Below are 6,000 nucleotides of genomic sequence, written 5' to 3' on the forward strand. Positions count from 1 at the left end.
GAGGCATAGATTTTTATAAAGCTTTTTCCTATTAGTATCAGAAAGTCAGAAATAGCAACCAACTTCTCAAACTTCTTTCTCTCATCTCGTTCACTGCTGATGTCAAATCGAATAGACCGAAGCAAGAACAAAAATCTCTGATAATGCAAGGTCAGGGGAAAAATTTCAGGTCCGTCCTGCCCCCACATGTTGCTGAAGCGGAGATGGGAAACTCCATAGGTTCAGCAAACAGTAATAAGCCAAAAATGTCTTCATTTCAGCTCGATCTGTAACGAGCGTCACGACACTTCTCAGAATTATGGACGACTTGCATAAAATGCGTATTAGTGTACATAATCAATCTGACAATTATATTCTCGTCGAAGTAAAGGAAGAAGGCCTCCTGGGGTGTCTTTAGGTAAATATGTGGTAATGATATTGCGCCTTTTAGCACGGCCCCTTTGTCCAAAAGGTTGTTTGTCCCATTTCGTTTTGCTATCTCTGCCTACAAAAAAAAGGGCCATTCTTCACAGTAACTGTTTCATTACCAGTAGCAGCAGTTATCCACAATCTTCACCACTGACATCTCCAAAATCAGAAAATTCTCTCACAGAGTCGCAATCATTTTCGAGACATAATTCCGCAGTTATTTATTCATCAGTCAACATTTTTTGGCATAGTGTATGTGTCAGAAAACAAAGGACAGCCTTGTCACTTTCCTTTCGGCTTAGAGTAGAAAATATGATACAAAAATAAAATTGTGCAAATAATTAATTTACTTCTCAGAAAAGAAGAAATATACTTATTTGAACTCTGGTAGTCTCTGTCTTTTACGGCGGAACACACATGTACTCTCGTCGGGTCACGGGTTACAAAAACAGCGGAACGTGGGCACCGCGTCGAGTGAGAAAGGCGATAATCCCAGAACGCTGATAGTCGCGAAGGGTCAGACACTCAGTAATGGTAGTTAAACGCGAAAGAATGAAGCTAACAGTGACCTCGAATACATTACCTGAAACAGCTCAACAATAAAGGGAAATCCATGCCCGTGGCAAGTTTCAGAATGTCACGTGCCAAAGAAATATAGCAAAAGAAAGATCTCTCCGGTCGTTGGAACCCTGTGCGACTACTTACGTTGAGGCTGTAAATGATAAGTTGCATAGATCGAACAACTATTGTACTGGCACTGAATAGAGTAAGGGGAAAATATATGACACAACGTGACTAAGAATGGGATTGATTGATAGGACACATCCTGAGGCATCAAATAATCATCAGTTGGGTAAGGACGGGAGGTGTGTGTGGGGGGGAGGGGTGGAGGTGGGTGGGGGAGGGATAGCTGGAGAGAGTCCAAGATTTTACTACAGCAAGGAAGTTCACTGCAATGGAGGTTGCGGTAGTTATGCATACTGCGGAGGCTGGCACAGAATATTTTGTCATAGAGTGCTTCATCAAACTAGGCTTTTGACTGAGATAACAACAACAACAACAATTAACACAACAGTAACGACAATGATTGTTAATAAAAATATTTTGTACCTAGAGAAGATAGAAAGTTGTTGTTGTTGTTGTGGTCTTCAGTCCAGAGACTGGTTTGATGCAGCTCTCCATGCTACTCTATCCTGAGCAAGATTCTTCATCCCCAAGTAACTACTGAACCTTTCATCCTTCTGAATCTGCTTAGTGTATTCGTCTCTTGGTCTCCCTCTACGATTTTTACCCTCCACGCTGCCCTCCAATACTAAATTGGTGATCCCTTGATGTCTCAGAACATGTCCTACCAACCGATCTCTTCTTCTAGTCTTCTCCCCAATTCTATTCAATACCTCCTCATTAGTTACGTGATCTACCCATCCAACCTTCAGCATTCTTCTGTAGCACCACATTTCGAAAGCTCCTATTCTCTTCTTTCCTAAACTATTTATCACCCATGTTTCACATTCATACATGGCTAAACTCCATACAAATGCTTTTAGAAAAGACTGCCGGACACTTAAATCTATACGCGATGTTAAGAAGTTTCTGTTCTTTTTAAATGCTTTTCTTGCCATTGCCAGTCTACGTTTTATATCCTCTCCACTTCTACCATCACCAGTTATTTTGCTCCCCAAATAGCAAAACTCATTTGCTACTTTAAGTGTCTCTTTTCCTAATCTCCCCCCCATGAACCTTGGACCTTGTCGTTGGTGGGGATGCTTGCGTGCCTCAGCGATACAGATGGCCGTACTGTAGGTGCAACCACAACGGAGGGGTATCTGTTGAGAGGCCAGACAAACATGTGGTTCCTGAAGAGGGGCAGCAGCCTTTTCAGTAGTTGCAGGGGCAACAGTCTGGATGATTGACTGATCTGGCCTTGTAACATTAACCAAAACGGCCTTGCTGTGCTGGTACTACGAACGGCTGAAAGCAAGGGGAAACTACAGCCGTAATTTTTCCCGAGGGCATGCAGCTTTACTGTATGGTTAAATGATGATGGCGTCCTCTTGGGTAAAATATTCCGGAGGTAAAATAGTCCCCCATTCGGATCTCCGGGCGGGGACTACTCAAGAGGACGTCGTTATCAGGAGAAAGAAAACTGGCATTCTACGGATCGGAGCGTGGAATGTCAGATCCCTTAATCGGGCAGGTAGGTTAGAAAATTTAAAAAGGGAAATGGATAGGTTAAAGTTAGATATAGTGGGAATTAGTGAAGTTCGGTGGCAGGAGGAACAAGACTTTTGGTCAGGTGATTACAGGGTTATAAATACAAAATCAAATAGGGGCAATGCAGGAGTAGATTTAATAATGAATAAACAAATAGGAGTGCGGGTTAGCTACTACAAACAGCATAGTGAACGCATTATTGTGGCCAAGATAGACACAAAACCCATGCCTACTACAGTAGTACAAGTTTATATGCCAACTAGCTCTGCAGATGATGAAGAAATTAATGAAATGTATGACGAGATAAAAGAAATTATTCAGGTAGTGAAGGGAGACGAAAATTTAATAGTCATGGGTGACTGGAATTTGTCAGTAGGAAAAGGGAGAGAAGGGAACATAGTAGGTGAATATGGATTGGGGGGAAGAAATGAAAGAGGAAGCCGCCTGGTAGAATTTTTCACAGAGCATTACTTAATCATAGCTAACACTTGGTTCAAGAATCATAAAAGAAGGTTGTATACCTGGAAGAATCCTGGAGATACTAAAAGGTATCAGATAGATTATATAATGGTAAGACAGAGATTTAGGAACCAGGTTTTAAATTGTAAGACATTTCCAGGTGCAGATGTGGATTCTGACCACAATCTATTGGTTATGAACTGCAGATTGAAACTGAAGAAACTGCAAAAAGGTGGGCATTTAAGGAGATGGGACCTGGATAAACTGAAAGAACCAGAGGTTGTAGAGAGTTTCAGGGAGAGCATAAGGGATGGGGGAAAGAAATACAGTAGAAGAAGAATGGGTAGCTCTGAGGGATGAAGTAGTGAAGGCAGCAGAGGATCAAGTAGGTAAAAAGACGAGGGCTAATAGAAATCCTTGGGTAAGAGAAGAAATATTGAATTTAATTGATGAAAGGAGAAAATATAAAAATGCAGTAAATTAAGCAGGCAAAAAGGAATACAAACGTCTCAAAAATGAGATCGACAGGAAGTGCAAAATGGCTAAGCAGGCATGGCTAGAGGACAAATGTAAGGATGTAGAGGCTTGTCTCACTAGGGGTAAGATAGATACTGCCTACAGGAGAATTAAAGAGACCTTTGGAGAGAAGAGAACCACTTGTATGAATATCAAGAGCTCAGATGGCAATCCAGTTCTAAGCAAAGAAGGGAAGGCAGAAAGGTGGACGGAGTATATAGAGGGTCTATACAAGGGCGATGTACTTGAGGACAATATTATGGAAATGGAAGAGGATGTAAATGAAGATGAAATGGGAGATAAGATACTGCGTGAAGAGTTTAACAGAGCACTGAAAGACCTGAGTCGAAACAAGGCCCCAGGAGTAGACAACATTCCATTAGAACTACTGATGGCCTTGGGAGAGCCAGTCATGACAAAACTGTACCATCTGGTGAGCAAGATGTATGAGACAGGCGAAATACCCACAGACTTCAAGAAGAATATAATAATTCCAATCCCAAAGAAAGCAGGTGTTGACAGATGTGAAAATTACCGAACTATCAGTTTAATAAGTCACAGCTGCAAAATACTAACGCGAATTCTTTACAGACGAATGGAAAAACTGGTAGAAGCGAACCTCGGGGAAGATCAGTTTGGATTCCGTAGAAATGTTGGAACACGTGAGGCAATACTAACCTTACGAATTATCTTAGAAGAAAGATTAAGAAAAGGCAAACCTACGTTTCTAGCAATTGTAGACTTAGAGAAAGCTTTTGCCAACGTTAACTGGAATACTCTCTTTCAAATTCTGAAGGTGGCAGGGGTAAAATACAGGGAGCGAAAAGCTATTTACAATTTGTACAGAAACCAGATGGCAGTTATAAGAGTTCAGGGGCATGAAAGGGAAGCAGTGGTTGGGAAAGGAGTCAGACAGGGTTGTAGCCTCTCCCCGATGTTATTCAATCCGTATATTGAGCAAGCAGTAAAGGAAACAAAAGAAAAATTCGGAGTAGGTATTAAAATTCATGGAGAAGAAGTAAAAACTTTGAGGTTCGCCGATGGCATTGTAATTCTGTCAGAGACAGCAAAAGACTTGGAAGAGCAGTTGAACGGAATGGACAGTGTCTTGAAAGGATGATATAAGATGAACATCAACAAAAGCAAAACGAGGATAATGGAATGTAGTCAAATTAAATCGGGTGATGCTGAGGGGATTAGATTAGGAAATGAGACACTTAAAGTAGTAAAGGAGTTTTGCTATTTAGGGAGCAAAATAACTGATGATGGTCGAAGTAGAGAGGATATAAAATGTAGACTGGCAATGGCAAGGAAATCGTTTCTGAAGAAGAGAAATTTGTTAACATCGAGTATAGATTTAAGTGTCAGGAAGTCGTTTCTGAAAGTATTTGTATGGAGTGTAGCCATGTATGGAAGTGAAACATGGACGATAACCAGTTTGGACAAGAAGCGAATAGAAGCTTTCGAAATGTGGTGCTACAGAAGAATGCTGAAGATAAGGTGGGTAGATCACGTAACTAATGAGGAGGTATTGAATAGGATTGGGGAGAAGAGAAGTTTGTGGCACAACTTGACTAGAAGAAGGGATCGGTTGGTAGGACATGTTTTGAGGCATCAAGGGATCACAAATTTAGCATTGGAGGGCAGCGTGGAGGGTAAAAATTGTAGAGGGAGACCAAGAGATCAATACACTAAGCAGATTCAGAAGGATGTAGGTAGCAGTAGGTACTGGGAGATGAAGAAGCTTGCACAGGATAGAGTAGCATGGAGAGCTGCATCAAACCAGTCTCAGGACTGAAGACCACAACAACAACCACATTTCCTAATCTAATTCCTTCAGCATCACCTGATTTAATTAAGCTACATTCCATTATCCACGTTTTGCTTTTGTTGATATTCATCTTATATCCTCCTTTAAAAACATTGTCCATTCCTTTCAACTGTTCTTCCAGGTCCTTTTCTGTCTCTGACAGAATTACAATGTCGTCGGCAAACCTCAAAGTTTTTATCTCTGCTCCATGGATTTTAATTCTTACTCCAAATTTCTTTTGTTACTTTTACTGCTTGCTCAATATACTGTATAGACTGAATAACATTGGGAATAGGCTACAACACTGTCTCACTCCCTTCCCAACATCTGCTTCCCTTTCATGCCATATAGTTTCTGTACAAATTGTAAATATCCATTCACTCCCTGTATTTTAGCCTGCCATCTTCAGAATTTGAAAGAGAGTACTCCAGTCAACATTTTCAAAAGCTTTCCCTATGTCAACAAATGCTAGAAACTTAGTTTTGCCTTCCTATCTTCTAAGATAAGTTGTAGGGTCAGTATTGCCTCAAGTGTTCCCACATTTGTACGGAATCCGAAATGATCTTCCCCAAGGTCGGCTTCTACCAGTTTTT

This window comes from Schistocerca nitens, chromosome 4 (assembly GCF_023898315.1).
Source record: "Schistocerca nitens isolate TAMUIC-IGC-003100 chromosome 4, iqSchNite1.1, whole genome shotgun sequence".
Taxonomy (NCBI): domain Eukaryota; kingdom Metazoa; phylum Arthropoda; class Insecta; order Orthoptera; family Acrididae; genus Schistocerca; species Schistocerca nitens.